This window comes from Glycine max, chromosome 20, assembly GCF_000004515.6.
Source record: "Glycine max cultivar Williams 82 chromosome 20, Glycine_max_v4.0, whole genome shotgun sequence".
NCBI classification, from domain to species: domain Eukaryota; kingdom Viridiplantae; phylum Streptophyta; class Magnoliopsida; order Fabales; family Fabaceae; genus Glycine; species Glycine max.
This window is the reverse complement of record NC_038256.2, coordinates 9014549-9032752: the sequence shown is the minus strand read 5'-3', so window position 1 is coordinate 9032752 and position 18204 is coordinate 9014549.

The following is an 18204-nucleotide window of genomic DNA, read 5'->3' as shown; positions in this document are numbered from 1 at the left end:
CATTCCATTGCTTGTTCTCACAGTTGCACAATTTGAGTAATTTGAGTTTACCAGCCAAGATTTATGGAAGAAGAAAGTGAGAATAAACTTTTGAGAGTACTACAATGGACAATGGAAAGATACACCAAATTTGGGAAAAATGGAACTTGAGGTTCCTTGTTCCATACACATGTAAAATTGCTTAGATTACTCAATGCTAATGCCTTTAGGTGTGGAAGCATTTCTTGGATATTATGATCTAGTTTGTCATCTTCAAGGAATCATTTCTTGGATATCACCATTTCGTTGTGTTATTTGCACAATGGAATCACAATTCCGTTGTGTTTACAAACACAAAAAAAATACCATGCACAAGGGAGAGCTGTGTGAGGCACGAAGGAAAGAGAGGGAAAGAGGAAAGGAAGGAAAAAAATGAAGAAATGGTGGTGTCAGTTATTGGAAAGGTTTTTGATCTTTATAAGGTTTTGGTAGGAGTGAATAGTAATTTTGTTGGGGCCAGTAGCAACTCCCTTTGATTGGCTTGCCAACCGCCTCCACCCTTCCCCAACTCAAACCGGTTCAATCCTCCAACTAACGCAAACCTCAAGCTTTTGGACTCCAAAAACCTAATCCTCGCTGATGTCATTTTATGGCAGAACTTTGTTTCCCCCACCAAAACGTGGCTCCATGGCATGAATCTCACGCGCACTTTAACTCTCTTGTTTCTAGCCAAACTGAAATTGACCCTTCCCCAGCTCTTTATACCCCACAACTAAAACCATTGTTCTATCGCAAGTTTGAGCTCATCTTCAATGACATTGTTTTGTATTGGTCCTGTAACACCCTGATATATATATATATATATATATATATATATATATATATATATATTAATAATTATGTTTGATGTTTGATTGTATTTGTTATGTTATTTTATCCGTAATTATTTTCAAGGAGGTTAATTTAGTTAATAGAGGGGTGTGGGTAGATAAGGATCTAGCTTCTCAAAGAAGCCTCTTGAGAAAGCTTCTCAAAGAAGCCACGAGGAAGCTTCTTGAGGAAGCTTCTTGAGGAAGCCTCTTAATGAAGCTTCTTGAGGAAGCTACATGAGCTGTCTCGGTAAAAACGCTTCCCAGCCTTCGTTAACCGTTGGATCTTCTCGAAATTTGGTATGCAACTTCACAAGACACTTGTCCACTACCTAACCGTTGGGATCTTTGAGAAGATGTCTGGAGTGTGCGCGAAGCTTTGGTTCCCGAGAGCATTTCTCATTTAAGCATTTCAGCCTTTGCTTTCGTGTAGCTTAGGAAAAACACCATTTCTTCTTTTTTCTTTCTTCCAAAGCCATTTCTAACGTCCCAAGCACTTTCTCCATCACCCACAGCCACCATTAGCCACCACAAACCGCCGTTGTTCTCCGTTGCAACCCCACACTGAGAGGAACCCTTCGACCGAAGCGGAATCTTCCAACTTGGCTCACAATAAGTAAGGGGAGTTTATTATAAAATTTACCGTTTTAACACCATAGCTAGGATCAGGGAACCTAGCTATGAGGATATCTGTCTGTCCTTGTTGCATGCTGATTTTTCTTTCAAGAAAATTATGTTTTAACTAATGGGATGCGATAAAATTGTTATTGATATGCATGCTGGTTTTTTCAGGAGAACCTATGTTTTGACGAAAGGGATGCAATATATATATATATATATACACGTGTGTGTGTGTGTGTATGTGAGTGTGTGCAAAATGCGATTTGTTGTTGATGTTGCTATTGAGGATTTTAATTGATATGTGATGATGATGATAATTATGATGATATTGATTTGAGATGACGTTATTAATAAAGACCATGTCAACATGAATTGTTGTTATTATTGATGAATATGTGAATATGAAATGAGGTTGCTGTTGTTGTTGATAACGTCATTGAGACGAGATGATATTTATGTTGAGAATGACATGGAAATGGAATGTTGATTGGATGTTGTGTATGTTCGTGGGGGGCATTGTGCACTGACCTTCCAGGGTCTTTGGCACTAGCTTTTGGCCATGATCATACGTCGTATGGAGTGTATGTCATGGGGGGTAAAGTGCACTGACCTTGTCGGATGGCCCAGACGTGGGTAATTAGCGTGGTTAGAGAATCTAAGCATTTCTGAGGGGATGCTTAGGCGCTTTAATTGGTCCATGGTCTTTGGCACTTACTTTTGGCCGTGATCATAGCTCATTCAACACAGGAAATAGAGTAATTGTGGCCAAGTGTACTTTGTACTAGAGGGCTGTCACCTGGTAGGGAACACCTTTGGGCTCCCAGGCTGATCACCTATGGGAGGGGGGCTGTTACGTGCACAACCGGGTGGTCTCGACAAACTCAGCACAATTCCCTAAGTGAGAGTGCCGTGTGGACACGCTTAGGCTATTTCCTGAGATTTGGTTGTTGTTGGTACGTACCACATTGCATCTGAGTGTTGAGTCAAGTGCATGCATCATTCTGTGCAGTCTTGATTGGGTCCATGGATGGATGATGAGTAATTATTGGATGTGGATGATGAATATTTGTTGGATATGAGTGTTGAATAATGATTGTTGTGTATGCTCATCATGTTTGCTTATGTTCCTTGCTAATTATGGTAATTTGGAATTGGTATTGGTTCTTTTTATAATGAACTCACCCTTGCAATTTTGTATCGTGTGGTTGATACCTGTGATGATCACGAACCTTGTTCGTGGGAGCAGAATGACAGTGGCAGGGTGCAGGGAGTAAGATTCTGGTGAGAAGTCACCGAGCCGACGTGATGACGTTGGCGTTATTTTGGGAGGGAGTTGTGTTTTGTAATCAACTCCTTCGTAATTAGTTTTTAAGTTTTATTTTGTTAAGTTAAAGATGTAAAACTGGGATTTTAATTATATCTATGAACAGATTTAATTTTTATTATGTGTATGACATGTACCGAATTATTGTTTCTATGTAATTATGCATATTCACTTAAGTAATGGTGTGTTGTTGGATGAATTTATGTTGTGACAAAATCACTTCTATTTTCATAAGCAAAAATTAAGGGAGTTCTTTTTATAAAAAATTAAAATAAGCGTATATTAGAGTGTGGATATCGTAGCGACGAGGCGGGTCGTTACAGGTCCACTGACAACTGGACCTACATGTCATTCGTCAACGTTCTCGAAATGTCCACCTGCTAAAGTTTGTGTTTTGGTGTGACTTTTATGGTTTTGATTTTGCAAAGGTTGTTGGGTTTCATTTGGTGGATCTTGGAATTTTCCTAGGACCAAGGTTGAGTTTTTTTTTTTTAATTTTTAAAATAATAATTAATATGATGACGGTTTTTAGCTGCCACTATTCATAAACAAACAATTGCCCAAATTTATGATATTAACGACATTAGACCAATTGGATAGAAAAAGACTTGATTGAGGAAATTTTGAGGTTACTTGCTAATTTATTTATTTTTTATTATTTAAAACAAGCTATATATTATTTTCTTCATTTACTTTTATTATGAAAAGTAATTAATATATTTATTTATGTTAATAGGTATTTAAAATTGCTTATTATGTCTTTTATCTTTTATACTTTTTTTATTTCTTACATTATATTTTAATTTTATATATGGGTAGAATTCTTAAAAAAATGTAGAAGTATTATTTTAAAATTTTAAAATATCTAATAAAGAGAAACATTTTTTAAAGTGACATAAAAAACTCATGTAATTGGTGTAGTTCTAGAGGGTTTGAATAGTATGCACACAAGGTCATTAAAACCTTATTGCCTCCAATTAAACCTTCCATATATGGCACCACAAAATATTGGAAAGTTATCTTCAATTATACAATATAAATTACATATATCTTTAGCTTTCAGAATGCTTATTAATGGTTATAATAAATTAATTCTATAAGTATATAGATCTTAATGAATTCTCATCTTTAATAATTGATCGAAACACGCCTATCACAACAATTGTAGCTATAGAATTTTGACGTACGACTCATGGTTTTTTGCAGGAGAGGCTATAAATATTGTTGAATATAATGTAGTTGCAAAAGAATATTAATGGAGTTGCTATGTATGAAAAGATCCATTGCTTATAGGTGTCATATTTACTTCAAATGGAAGAAACTTCAGTGCCTTCCATTATCTATCTATTTACTATCTATGAAAATATCCATTGCTTATAGGTGTCATATTCTTAATTATATATTCTATTTATCGCTTACTCACTCGAAGCCCTTTTTTCATCATAGAAAATATTACTTCTTTGTTCTGACACTACTAGAAAAAACGTTTTCTACGATGTCAAAATGATGATGGTTTCCTAAGAACCGTCTTAGTATATTAAGTGATGACAATTTTGTAAATACGGAGTTTTTCAATGAAAACCATCTAAGGAACTACCAATCAATGATAGTTTTGCAAAAACTGTCTTAGAATGATTATCATTCTTTTCTAAAAAAATGTCTTAGAAGTAAGTGTTCTTTAGTCTCTCACTTCTCACTCTCACTCTCATTCAATTACGACTATGCTTGAAAACCCTAACCACTTCCACCACTGGCTCTACGAAACCTTCCTCTCCTCTAACCCCTACCTCCACCTGGTAGTTATTTCTTTCGTCCCCCTCATTATCCGCCTCTACCACTCCCCGGAGCAACCGTCCCTTGTGGGGATCTAAGTTGTCCTCCTCGCCCTCTATGCCACTGAGACCAAATCCCACAATGGCACACCGCTTGTGGTCACAATCCCAAAGCCTAACCCTTAAACCCTCAATCTACCATGTGCCCCTCCATAAACCCCAAAGCCTAGCCCTAACCCTCACCACATCAACATCTACCAACACCAATTCCATTACACCCTCCTATTAGAAAATGCAACAAGAGCACCGCCATGGGGAGAACCAAGTTGCACTTGAGTAGCACAATGCAGTAGTTAAGCACGAGTGGCAAGCATGCGCCACACACCACGAGTGATATCCCAAAGTGGTACCTGTACATAATGGAGAACACGAGTGTGGTGAAGAGAATCACAAGAACTTGGAAAGATTCCTAGAACTCGAGCCACAGGAAAGAAAACAAGCTTATGTCATCATAGGACAACAAGGATGATTCTAAACATGTGAAGGAAATGCAAGAGGTAGAAAATGTAGGACAAAAAGAAAACATGACCAGAGGGATGTGTCCCGAGGGGGAAACATAGCAGCCACCGGAGCAGGGTCTTGGAGCGTTGCCATAGCCACCACCTCTCTTTGATTTCGGCGGAAGAGAACAAGAGACCAACAAATATGGTGGTGGAGATGACGGACATCGAGAGGTCGTGGAGCATGGGAATGGGTCCCAATGGAACAGGTCTGCCACGTTGAAGAAGCAAGGCTAATGTTAGGTGAAGGAAGATCGAAATGATGACATAAAGGGCGATTGAGGTGAAAAGGAAGGACTAGGCCTGGTAAGGATCATGCTTTTTTTTTCTTCGAATGTTGTTACTTTTATATGGTAGTTTTGTATAGTTTCTCCTTGATGGTTATGTTTTAGTCTACCAAGAAACCTATCATAAAATTAAAAAGGATGGGAACACAATTATCTAAAATGTTTACTCAAGGAATTTAGTTTATGCTCAATTTTTAATCATAAGGTGCAAAATATAGAAATTTGGATTTGCAGGTTGACAAATGAGTTCAACAACACCCAGGAAAAGAGTCATGATTAAAAGGAGATTGGGAATTCTATAAATGAAAACAAAAGGACTGAGGAAGATGCAATCAAAGTTCTGTCAAAGTCTAGTAAGGTAGGACACTACTGTCACTACATGAAATGTAATGGTGACCAGGCATATCATCACTGAGAATATATCTGGTTAGAGGCTAATCTCAATTCACTGAGAATCATATTCACATTTATCATGAGAAAATAAGAAAAAAGGGTAACTAATAAAGAAAGAAAATAAGTGATGTTGCATTTTGGTGAATTTATTCTACACAAAATAAGTGCAATTGTTTTGGCAGACTACAAAGTTACTAAATCATATGCATTTGTTGATACTAGTGTTACTTGAATTTGTATAGTTTTGGTTGATGTTATATTTTCCTTGCTGAACTAATTGATGACTGTTAGTGATATCAATTATCATGCTATGATTTTGTTATTATAACCCAATATATATTATATTGAATCATTGAAATAAGAACTTATGTAGTACATACCTTACCAATTTACCTTGAAATTTAGATTAAGAACTTATCATATTTTAACTACCCCAATAGGGCTTTGAGTGATTTGTTTTGTAGGAAAACATGTGTATGCCAATAGAAAGAAGACTACTTTAATATGGTTATTAATAATTAGCCAAATTTGATATGGCCCAACACTTTGACACATGCTACTTATTGAAACATGTTTAAATATCTATCTGTTAGGAAGTCAGTGTTAAGCATGTGTGTGTTCAATTATATGGTTCCCTCATACTATTTGTTTCACCAAAATTTATACAATTATTCATATGCGAATTGACATGCATATGAGATAAAGGACAAAGACTATGGAGATGCAGCCATTGATTCATATCATTGCTACAAGGTATTTTTTATTCGAAGATTTTTCTTTCTTCTAAAGCAATTTATCAATTATATTATCCTTAGTAATGAAAAGTATTGAATAATAAATTAAAACTCATCAATCATTTGCATAATAAAATATGAATTGGAAAATAATTACTAGTTGCTCATGTTCGTTATTTCTAATTTTTTTATCGTTAAATTGGGAGTTTGGAACTGGTTAAAAGTCATTGTTGCATATCATTGGGCAAACTTGCTGAAGGTTCTTACTTATGTGCTATTATCTAATTAGTTAAGAGAATATACAAAAGAACAACTTTCTAATTTCCAGGTGCTTCCAAATCTTGCTTTCTACTCCTTTTTTATTTTTGGAACTTCATTTTTTTCTTAAATTCATTTATATGTACATCTGTTTCATATCAAGTGATTATGTGTGTTGTGGCATGTTTTGGTTCCCATGGAACTTTTAGAAAAAAAGTAGTTTCCTTACTCATACGTAGATATTGTAAGGGTAACTTCTAATGTTTCACAGTTATTAGTGTTTCAATTTCATGTATTTGAAACATTTGCTAAAGTTTTGTATGGATGTGTATTATTTACAAAACCAGATGATTAACAATGAGTGAACAATATTATGCCATTTAAATAATGACTGATTAGAGATGGGGGATTCCTAGAAATATAGAATAAGTGGTTCTTATGTCTGTAATACTACTATAATTTTATTTTGCTTTACACATACCTGAGTTATTTGCTAATGTCTTAATTGTACTTCTAAGTTCTGATTGTAATGAAGCACTTGACTATTTTCTCTTGACTTTATTTGAAGTTAATGAAATAGTAAATATTTTTATTTAACTTAAAATGAGGTATGTTAATTGTAAATAATAATGTGGTAGCCTGGTAAGAGACAATAAATTGCATACGTTATGCATGATTAGTTATGTATTATTAATTGCCAAAAATTAATTATGGTCTTTGTATTGCTTGATAACTGATTACTGCCATAGTTATCAGCCTCATATTGCCTTCATTAAAAGTGAAGTTGTGGGCCTTTTCAGTTCTCTGTTTTGTGATTTTGTGAAATGTTATTAGGCATTTGAGTTCATTGAATTAAAAAAAAAACATATTTTCTAAGATGGTTGTGCTAAAAATCATCTTAGAAAGTCTCTACTTTTAAGACGGTTGCCGAAAAAACCATCTTAGAAAGTCGACTTTCTAAGATGGTTTCAAAGACGGTTTTTCAGACAACAGTCTTAGAAAGTGAATTTCTATGATGATTTAAAAACCGTCATGGAAAGTGTTACCTTTCTTCAACGGTGACTTCAAAGATGATTTTCAAACTGTCATGGAATATGCTACAGAACTGACTTAAAAATTTTATTTTCTAGTGGTGTGAATACAGATTGGCGTGTTTAGTTTGACAATATTAACCTGTTTGTTTCTCTATTCTCACGTATTCTACACATACGTTGCTTTGGCAATTGCTAGAGGACAAGATTTCATTTCCATTATATATCTGACAAATATTGCAATTTAATTTATACGACAATATTAAAAAAACTTGCAGGATGATACATTTTCTCATAGTGTATGTCATAGGTTCAATGCCTATGTTGTACACCCACAAGAATCACAACATAAGGCTATAGAGGTAATATTTTGTCAATGAACATTTTTTTGTTAGCCATTTTTTTGACAATGTTTGAAGTGTCTCAAAATTTTGCTTATGTTCAGGGCTGCATGCAACTTCTGTTTCTGATTTGCTGAGGCAGAATGCTCCATCTAATTCTCAACTATCGCCTATCAGGTAAAGTTTATTTTCTTAATATATTCTTAATATACTTTTATTTGTGTGTAAATGGAATAATAGGCACTTTGTATTTGGATTCTAGAAAGATTTTACATGATTGTTTTAATGGGTTTGGTATTAATATAGCTTTAATGTATTGTTTAAAAGTTAAATGCTAAATTGGAAGTAGTATTGCATAGTCTAGCTGTCTGTATCTTCTACCTGTTAAAAATAAATAAAAAAATCATGTATGCCAGCATAAAATGATTTTTTAGTATTTCTGTTTTTTTCTACTCTATTTCACCTTTAGATGTCTTAACTATTTTATTTTTCCTCTCTACCTTCTGAGAATGATATATGACAGTAGGAGAAACAGCCTTCATGCTTTATTTTTGTGTTTAACTTAGTCTGCTCTATTTTAATTCTCTGGTGGTACTCACGAAATGAAATTCAACTATTAATAAATGCAATCTTAATTGAATGTTACAAAAAGATGTTACAAATTAACGGTAAAATATCCACAAACAATGCAAAAGAAAGAGATAAGCAACTGAAAGAAAATATTTCTTCACTTTTAGAACATAGAGCCAAAGGTAGAAAGGAAAACATTCCTTCCAAATTTCATCGAGAAGGTACCCTTCCTTGCTGTCCCATCCTAATAACCACCATGCCTAACATATCTTTTGTTCCTCCTCTTCATGCATTACCAGCCTTTATACAAGTAAACTTGCCTGATATATGGACCATGACTCATCTGATCAAGCAGCCAATGTTGATTGATAGTGGTGGAGCTCATCAAGGTGAACCAGAACAATCCATTAATTAGAACTATCCTATAGAGAAATAAAGAGAAATCATGAATTGGAAAAAGTGTTGTAAGAAAAAGAAGTATAAATAATAACACTAATCTCAAAACAGGTTTTATACAAGGTTTCAAAGAGGGAGTAAAAGAATACTATTAATTATATTAACAAAAAGGTATACAATCCTAAATATCGGCAAAAACTTTAGATTTGAAATATATATGCTAATATAATATCAAAATGAGACTGTTGTCATCTAATTCTTTAAATTAAGAATATATGTTGTATACAAGCATGTTGTAGAAAACAAATGCTATATATCATGTACATCTAAACATGTAACACTACTATATTATAATTTTCTAATTTCTATATATAATATTATGCTACACATACCTGGATTCTTGTGCAAATAGGATATGGCCTTGTTCAAATTTCCCAGCCTAACTTTCTTAGCAAATGTTATGTGTACTGATCTCAGCAATGGTGTGTTAAGATTGCCTCTTGAAAATGTTTCCATACTTGGAATATTGTTTGTTCTCATTGTTTGTAAGTTAGGCCAATCAAAACTTCTATTCTGTCGACATAATTTAACCAACTTTGGAAGATCCTCGAGTACAAGGCATTCCATTTCATGGAAAATGATAGACACATTTTCATCTTTATCGCTGAATATTAGCTCTTCCATGTTCTCACAATTGCACAATTTGAGTAATTTGAGTTTTCCAAGATTTTTGGAAGAAGAAATTGAGAATAAAATTTTGAGAGTACTGCAATGGGCAATGGAAAGATGCACCAAATTTTAGAAAAATGGAACTTAAGGCTTCTTGTTCCAAACACATGCTAAACTGCTTAGATTACTCAATGCTAATGCCTTCAGCTGAGGAATCATTTCTAGGATATTATGATCTAGTTCGTCATCTTCAAGGTTTAATACCTCATTCTTTATTTCACATTTGTCCAAAGTGAATTTTTTCAGGTTGTTGAACTTATGATCATGTTGGAAGAGACGACACTTAACAATTTTTTGTTGTTCAAAATAAGATTTTCCAGTTCACAAAATGATTTGGAAGGATAATTGATAACATCTAATTATGAGTATATTTTGGAGTTAAATTATATAGGAATTTGTTATTTTTCTCTTCTAATTTTTCCTTTTTGAGCAAATAATTGTTAAATTAACATCATTTAAGTTTTTGTGCAGAGAATATTAAAAGTGATGAAAATAAAGCCCAGAAATGCAGGAATAATTACAGAAAGCAAGCTAATTGAGGAAAAAATGGTTAATTAAGGAAAGAAGACTAATCGAGGAAAGAAAGACTAATTGAGGAAAGAATGGCTAATTAAGGAAATAATAATAACTAAGGAAAGTAGAATAATTAAGGAGATGAGGCTAATTAAGGAAAGAAGGACTAATTAAGGAAATTAGACTCATTCAGAAGCCCACTAATTTGCACTTATAAAAGAAAAATAGAGAAGAAGGAGAAGACACACAGAAATTCCAACAAAATACGATTTCTTATAGAAGGCAAAGGCTAGAAGAAGGAGAAGCAAGCAATAAGAGTCATTCATTCCCTCCATTCCCTTTCTTATCTTTTCCCCCTTTACTAAATATTCTCCTCTTGCAATTATAAAGTTCCATGACAATGAGAGGCTAAACCCCCCTTGTTGAGAACTTGACAGTCAACTACTCTTAATGTAATTTCTCTTCGTATCTGTTTATAATATTACATTTGCATCGCTAAGGGTAGGTTGATATTTGTTTAGCCTGTTATACATCTTTGTTCTTAATGCAATTTACTATTTTAGCTCTGCAGAGGGATTTTGGAGAGAAAATAGATAAATTAGGCTCTTTCGTGCGGGGGACCAAAGTTAGAGTATACTAAAAGCAGGTGTAAATTGAAATAATTATAAATAGAGTAGCTCTCGTAGGCTAAGTTCTCAACATTCTCATCTTATGAACTCATCTTTTTATCATCATCTTTAACTTTTATTTTTCTTATCTTTTATATTAAAATTTCTTATCTATTTTATCTTCTACTTTTTTTTATCTTTATCATCTTTTAATTTAAATCTTTATCTTATCTTTTATCTTTCTTTATCTTCTATTTTAAATTCCTTATCTATTACTTGTAAATTAAATATTCATCTACCTAAGTACAAACAAAGTCTCTATGGATACGATACTCGGACTTCCATTTTAACTTTACTAGGTACACATTGGTGCACTTGCCAATCCATCAACAATAATTTTAATGCCAGAGCTTCTCAGCATCATGATTAATATAAAGCACCTTTAATCTTTCCAGTGATAACTGCAAGGAGCAACAAATGGTATTTCACCATTTAGGAATGACGATGGATAAAAACTAAGTATGAACTACAAGAAATAACTAAACTAATAAAATTTCACACTTCATAGTATTGCACAATCGATGGCATGCTTATATATCATTCAATTCCATACTTCCATTCCATCATTTATACAAATAGTAAAGAAAATAAATATCAATAACATATATATATATATATATATATATATGGCATGAAAGTCATTTTTATATATGAAAAGAGTTGGGTCATATAATTTTATGTGGATGTTAAAGATTTAAAGTCACATGATCACTTAAAAATTACAACTAGCATTTAAAAAAGAAAAAGGTATTACTGTTAATGTACTACTATTTATTTTTTCCACTTTCATGATAAAAGAAAAAGGTTTTATCATTGGATATATTCCCTATTGTATATACACACACAGGATCATGAATATCATCTATAATTTTAAATTGAAACTTACTTAATTTGGGAAGAAATAGTTTGAAGTAGTGGATTTTGGAAGACCGCTTAGCTCATTCGACTCTTCAATGAAAGTTGCCAAAGCTGGACTGTTTGTTATTTTCAATGCTTCTAAGGATGAAATTCAAATGTAAAGGGAAAGACAGTGGAGAGGTTTGTTAGGTTTTCAAGAAAAACATACTTCAATTGAGAGAGGGTGGCTTTTGGTGTTGTTCTGTCTTCTTTATTGGTGATAAAAATAATTTTCTCCAAGGCCTTACAATCCAAAATTTCCATATTTGTTAGCATTAGAGAACCTGGTAGCTAATTTAGAGATTTGCATTGGCTCACTTGTAGGATTTTCATGTTTTGACAGAACTTGCCAATTTTTCTTTTGATGATGTCAATTAATTCAAGTAGATCAGTCAAAATCAATTCATCTAGCTCTACAGGAGCTCAGTAGAATAAGATACTTCCTTGTGAATGTTGAATACTGTTTTCAATGCGTTACAAAGACTCAAACCGAGTTTCTTCAATTTCCTTAACTATAGTAATGTCCTAGAGGAGACAACATAAACAAACTTATTGCAACTATCTAACTTGAGTTCATTTCGTTCAAAGAAAGACTTCTCGTCAGTTTTATGTAAAGCATTTGCAGTTGCAAACCCAGCTGTGAATTCTTCCAATTGTGGACATTTTTCTATCACCAATGTTTTCAGATTTGGGAACTCTAAATGCTTTAAGTCACCTGATCAATCTTGACAGAGACTTGAACTCCACCTTGCTCAATGTTGGGAACTTAATTGTTTTTTAAGGTACCACTTTCAGCAACTTCCTCTAACCTCCTAGTACTATCAACAACTTCCTTTACTATGTCATATGCCTCTATCTTTAATTCATTTAGTTGGTGGAGCTTCTTAGTAGTAGAAGAAGTTAATAGAATTCAAGAGAGGAGCAATTTTTTATGTGCACAATTTACAAATTTCCCAGGCCAAAAATTCCTATTGGATCATTGTTCCATATGCATGTCAACTGATACAGTCATGTTAATATTAATCTCTTCATGCATGAAAAATATTTTCCTTGTTCATCCTCATCATCAGCGCTAAGTTTTTTAAGGTCAAACAAATGTCCTAATGTTTTGCACTGCTCAATGTTGATATCTTGAAGCATGTTAGATAGAAATTTATTAAGCATTTCATTGCAACCTTTTGCCGAGAACTATAGCAGTTTGGTGAGATTTGAAGATTGAAGGCTATATATTTCCTTTCGTAGTTCCTCAATGCCATCAACATTACACTTAGTAATAATTGAGAACTGACCCTATCAAATTTTCCTGCTCGTTATCATCTTTGTTGAACTTGTATATATTTTTATTCATAAATACTTTCACTAATATATAATTAAGTCAGAATTTTTCATTTACTTGACAAATAGTGTTTTAAGAGAAGAGAACTAACCAATAAATATAAAAGATAGGAACTTTTTGTATCAATGTCAACTTGCGATTCATTTTCTAAGATAACTAACTTTAACTGGGAGTTTTTTATTGTTCCCAAACCAAACTTCTTTAAGTTGGGGGAGCAGTTCACATTCACAAGCTCCAAGGATGGCAATTCAATGGTCTTCGGAAGAAAAACTCCCGAAGTTAGGTAAGTCCTCATAATGTAATTTGTTTATTTTAGGAAGTTTGTTAGGAATTGTGGCTTCTTTGACTTCACAAAGTTGTTTGGATGCTAACTGTACCGTAGACAACTATTTGGGAATCCATTTTGCTAGATGTTTTATCACATCTAAACAAAACAAAAATTTAAGAGAAAACAGTCAAACATTGCCAAAGTTACAAAGCAACAGAGACAGAGAAATAAACAGGTAAGAACCAAATATCAAATGAGCAAACATTTTTAAGCATCATAGTACTCTATCACGTCAATACAAGTAAATAAGGAGTAGTTTCATTTGTACAATATCACATTATCCATTAGTAAGACTAAGACAATGATGATCTTATTATATCGCATAAAGTACATGGTCAGGTTGAAGGGACACCTGACATGTCCAAACCGAACACACCCTTTGGCCACGTATCCACATATGCTGAACAGTACATCTCTGCCTTCAGCATGTGCGAGCAACAATCACCATTTGGCTATGATTATCACCATTAAATCTGCTTAAGGAAAATCAATCAATTAGAAGAAGTAAAGCATGATTAGGAAGGGTATTACTCTACTGGTAATCATGATGTAATAAGCCGACAGACCCTAGGCCCAGCAAGGTTAGTATACAAAAGGGTAGACCCCAAGTAAAAGATTGATTCGTTCTCACCTACTCACTACATCCGAGACGTTTCCAAGGAACACCAAACAAGAACACCCTTCTGCACAGTAGAAGACCTTACGGCAAAAGGACGAGTATTTGATTCAATTTTGACAGAAACATTTTGGAGTCCGATGTGGGGCCAAGTAACATATATCTCGACGCCAAGAATTTATGGCTATAACTAAAGCTGGAATGAACACCACAACAATGGAGCAACTGACTAACAAGCCCCACAACAAAGATGTTCACGTAGAAGATCAAACTGACCTGTCTTCAATAGTTAGGAGATTACAAGCTCGGGTCTCCGAGAAATAGAAGCACCATGTTAAGGAAATCGTTTCCCTTTGGTGAGAGAACGTCCACATCCAAGAAGCACATAGGTCCTAACAACTTGAGACTAACCCATCAGGAGGAGGGGAGATCGAATCAACCACCATAAGCTTACCCAAAGCCATTAATCTAAGTGTACATTCAGATGTTGTTCCCCCTACCTACAACACCTTGGGAAAATAGCTGTAACGGTTATAGAATCCCTTTGTCCCTAGCATTATGGAGTTAACTCTTCCCTCCAATTAGAAGAACTTAACTATTGACAAGTGTGATGGCACTACAGACCTTGATGAGCACCTGGATGTCTACATTACCTAGGTGAGCTTGTACACCACAAAGGACACGATCCTTTGCCAGGTATTCCCAACATCAATAAATAGGCTTACCTAGAGATGGTTTATACGACTACCCCCTAACTCAGTGGACTCGTTTGACACCTTAGCAACCCTCTTTAGGTCACAATTTGTAACAAGTCCAACACACCATCTAACATCAGTGGCCCTCGTCAACATACGGCAGGAGAAGAAGGAGCTGTTATGGACTTTCATGAAGCACTTTTGAAAGGTTGCATTGAATATCTGAAATCTGGATCCAACAGTTGCTATGCACCACTTGATAACAACATTGCGGCTAGGATCCTTTTTCAATAGCCTATGCAAGAAGCTGGCATTTGACTTTAATGAATTGCAAATAAGAGCGGCCAAGTACATCCAAATGGAAGAGTTAGCCAAATACCAAAACTAGGTGCTGGCTGAGGTTGTGTCGGCAAAGAAAGATAATGGCAGGCCCAACTCCAACAAGGTCTGTGACAAAGAGAGGAGGGATTGATCGCCGCGAGAGCTACGATTCCCTTAGTACAATTTTCTTACCACTAGTAGATCCCACATTTTGGATCAGTCCTTAGCTGTCAACATTTTGGCTATGCCCAAAAGAGCCAACACCCCACCAAAGGTTGACCACTCAAAGCATTGCTGGTATCACTACAACCATAGCCATTCCACGAAGGAGTGCAGTGCCTTGAAAGACAAGAAAAAAAAAGAGATCATCAAGTCGGGACCACCTCCTATTTGGTTTTGTTGATGGATATACTTGAGTTTGAGATCCTTCCACACGACCACCTCCTATTTGGTTTTGCTGGAGAACAAGTCGGGACAAAGGGCTACATTTGGCTCTACACTAAATTTGGGCAGAAGAGGCCACTTCATAAAAGGTTGAAGAGACGTTACGTGATAGTAGATGCTCACATATTGTAAAACATACTCCTCGACTTCCCCTCACTCAACGCCCTCGGTGTAATTATGTTGACCCCTCACCTTGCGATGAAGTTCCCATCAGATGTCAAGACCATTATAACCATGCACATGGACTATAGGACAACCAGAGAATGTTATATGGCTAGCCTTAGGCTGCACCCCCATGCATGGGAAGCAACCCCAGAAGCCATCCATTACATGGAGGCTGGATTTGAGGCCGAAGAGGTAGAAGAACTTGATCTTGACCCTAGAACCAATGATGACAACCGAGTAACCTCGGTTGACGGACAAGTTATGTAGTTGGGGAATCACTTACCTGAGGACGATAGTAGCCGGATACAACGAGTGATCCAAGAACACGCTGACTTGTTTTCATTGTCTGCAACAGAGATGCCCGGTATCAACCCAAGCTTCCACTGTCACAAGTTGGCCATATGTGAAGATGTCAAGCCGATTAGCTAGAGGAAGAGAAAGATGGGTGAAGAGAGATGTCGAATAGTGAGTGAAGAAGTGGCAATGTTGACAGTCGTCGTGTTCATCCAAGAAATTGACTACTCCACTTGGCTTTCTAACGTGATCATGGTCAAAAAGCCAAATGGGAAGTGAAGGATGTGCACGAACTACATAAATTTAAATCGAGCATGCCCCAAGGACGCATACCCACTCCCGAACATCGATCGCCTAGTCAATGGAGCAGCATAGCACAAAGTGTTAAGCTTTCTGGATGCCTATTCTAGATACAATTAGATAAGGATGGACCCTAGGGATGAGGAAAACATAACGTTCATCACTAAATCTGCAAAATATTGTTAGAGTCATGCCATTTGGGTTAAAGAACATCAGAACCACATATCAATGCTTGATGGCAAAATCTTCCCAGGGCAACTTGGCCAAATCTTGGAAGTCTATGTGGATGACATGATGGTCAAGTTCGACAATGTGACAACTCATTTGGTAGATCTAGAAGAAGTCTTCGGCTAGCTCAGAAAGTACAACATAAGGCTAAACCATGAGAAACGTGTTTTTGGTGTTGAAAGAGGAAGGTTTTTGGGTTTAATGCTCACCCACCGGAGAATACATGCCAACTTGGACACATGCCAAGCCATCTTGGAGATGAGAAGTCCTCAAAATGTGAATAAGGCCCAACGACTAGCTAGCAGGATAGCCTCCCTATCAAGGTTTCTACCGAGAATTTCTAAAAGGGCTAGGCCCATTATGAACCTCCTTAAAAAGGACAAAAACATTATTTGGGATGAGGATTGTGAACAAGCCTTTTGGCAGTTAAAGGTAACACTGACGACACCACCCATTGTGGAAGCAATGACTTCCAAGATTATTTTGATGACGCCAAAGAATCAAGAGTTAAGCAAGTTCCAAAGAATCAGGAGTCAAAACGCTTCAAGAATTAAGTTTCAAAGATTCAAGATTCAAGAATAATCAAGTTTCAAGATTCAATCAAGTTTCAAAGAATCAAGATTCAAGAACAATCAAGATCAAGATTCAAGACTCAAGATTCAAGAATCAAGAGAAGACTCAATCAAGATAAGTACTAAATTTTTTTTTTCAAAACATTGAGTAACACAAGAATTTTTCACAAAATCTTTTACCAAAGAGTTTTTACTCTCTGGTACCAGAAGGTAGTAATCGATTACCAGTAGCCAGCATTATTTTCAAAACTGATTTACAAAGCTGTAATTGATTACCATGAGCATGTAATCGATAACCAATGTTTTAAAAAGTTAGATTTCAAATTTCAAGAGTCACAACATGTGATAAAACCTTTTCAAATCATTTCAAACTTGTGTAATCGATTACACAATACTTGTAATCGATTACTAGTGTTTCTAAACGTTTTGATTTTCAAATTTAAACATGAAGAGTCACATCTGTTGATGTGTAATCGATTACACCTTGATGGTAATCGATTACCAGTGACTGATTTCAAAAAATAAATTACCAAAAGTCACAATTCTTAAAGTGACTAGTTTTCTGAAGATTTTTTCAAAAGAGTCACAACTTTTCAAAGTGACTAGTTTAAAAAAGAGTCACAACCTTTTAAAGTGATTAGTTTTAAAGAAATTGCCAAGAGTTACAAACTTTAACTTGAGTCATCAAATGACTATAAATATGTGACCATGGCATGAATTTCAATAACTAGTTTTTACAGAAATTTCTGATTCATTTCTCCACTTCTTTCTAAGAGTTTTTGTTCAATACTTTCTCTTCCAAGAAAAGTTCATTGTTCAAAAACTTGTGCTACTCTTCTTCATTCACTTCTTTCTCTTGCCAAAAGATTCAAAGGACTAATCGCCTGAGAATTCTTTTGTTTCTTCCCTTCTCCCTCTTGACAAAAGATTTCAAAGGACTAACCGCCTGAGATATCTTCTGTT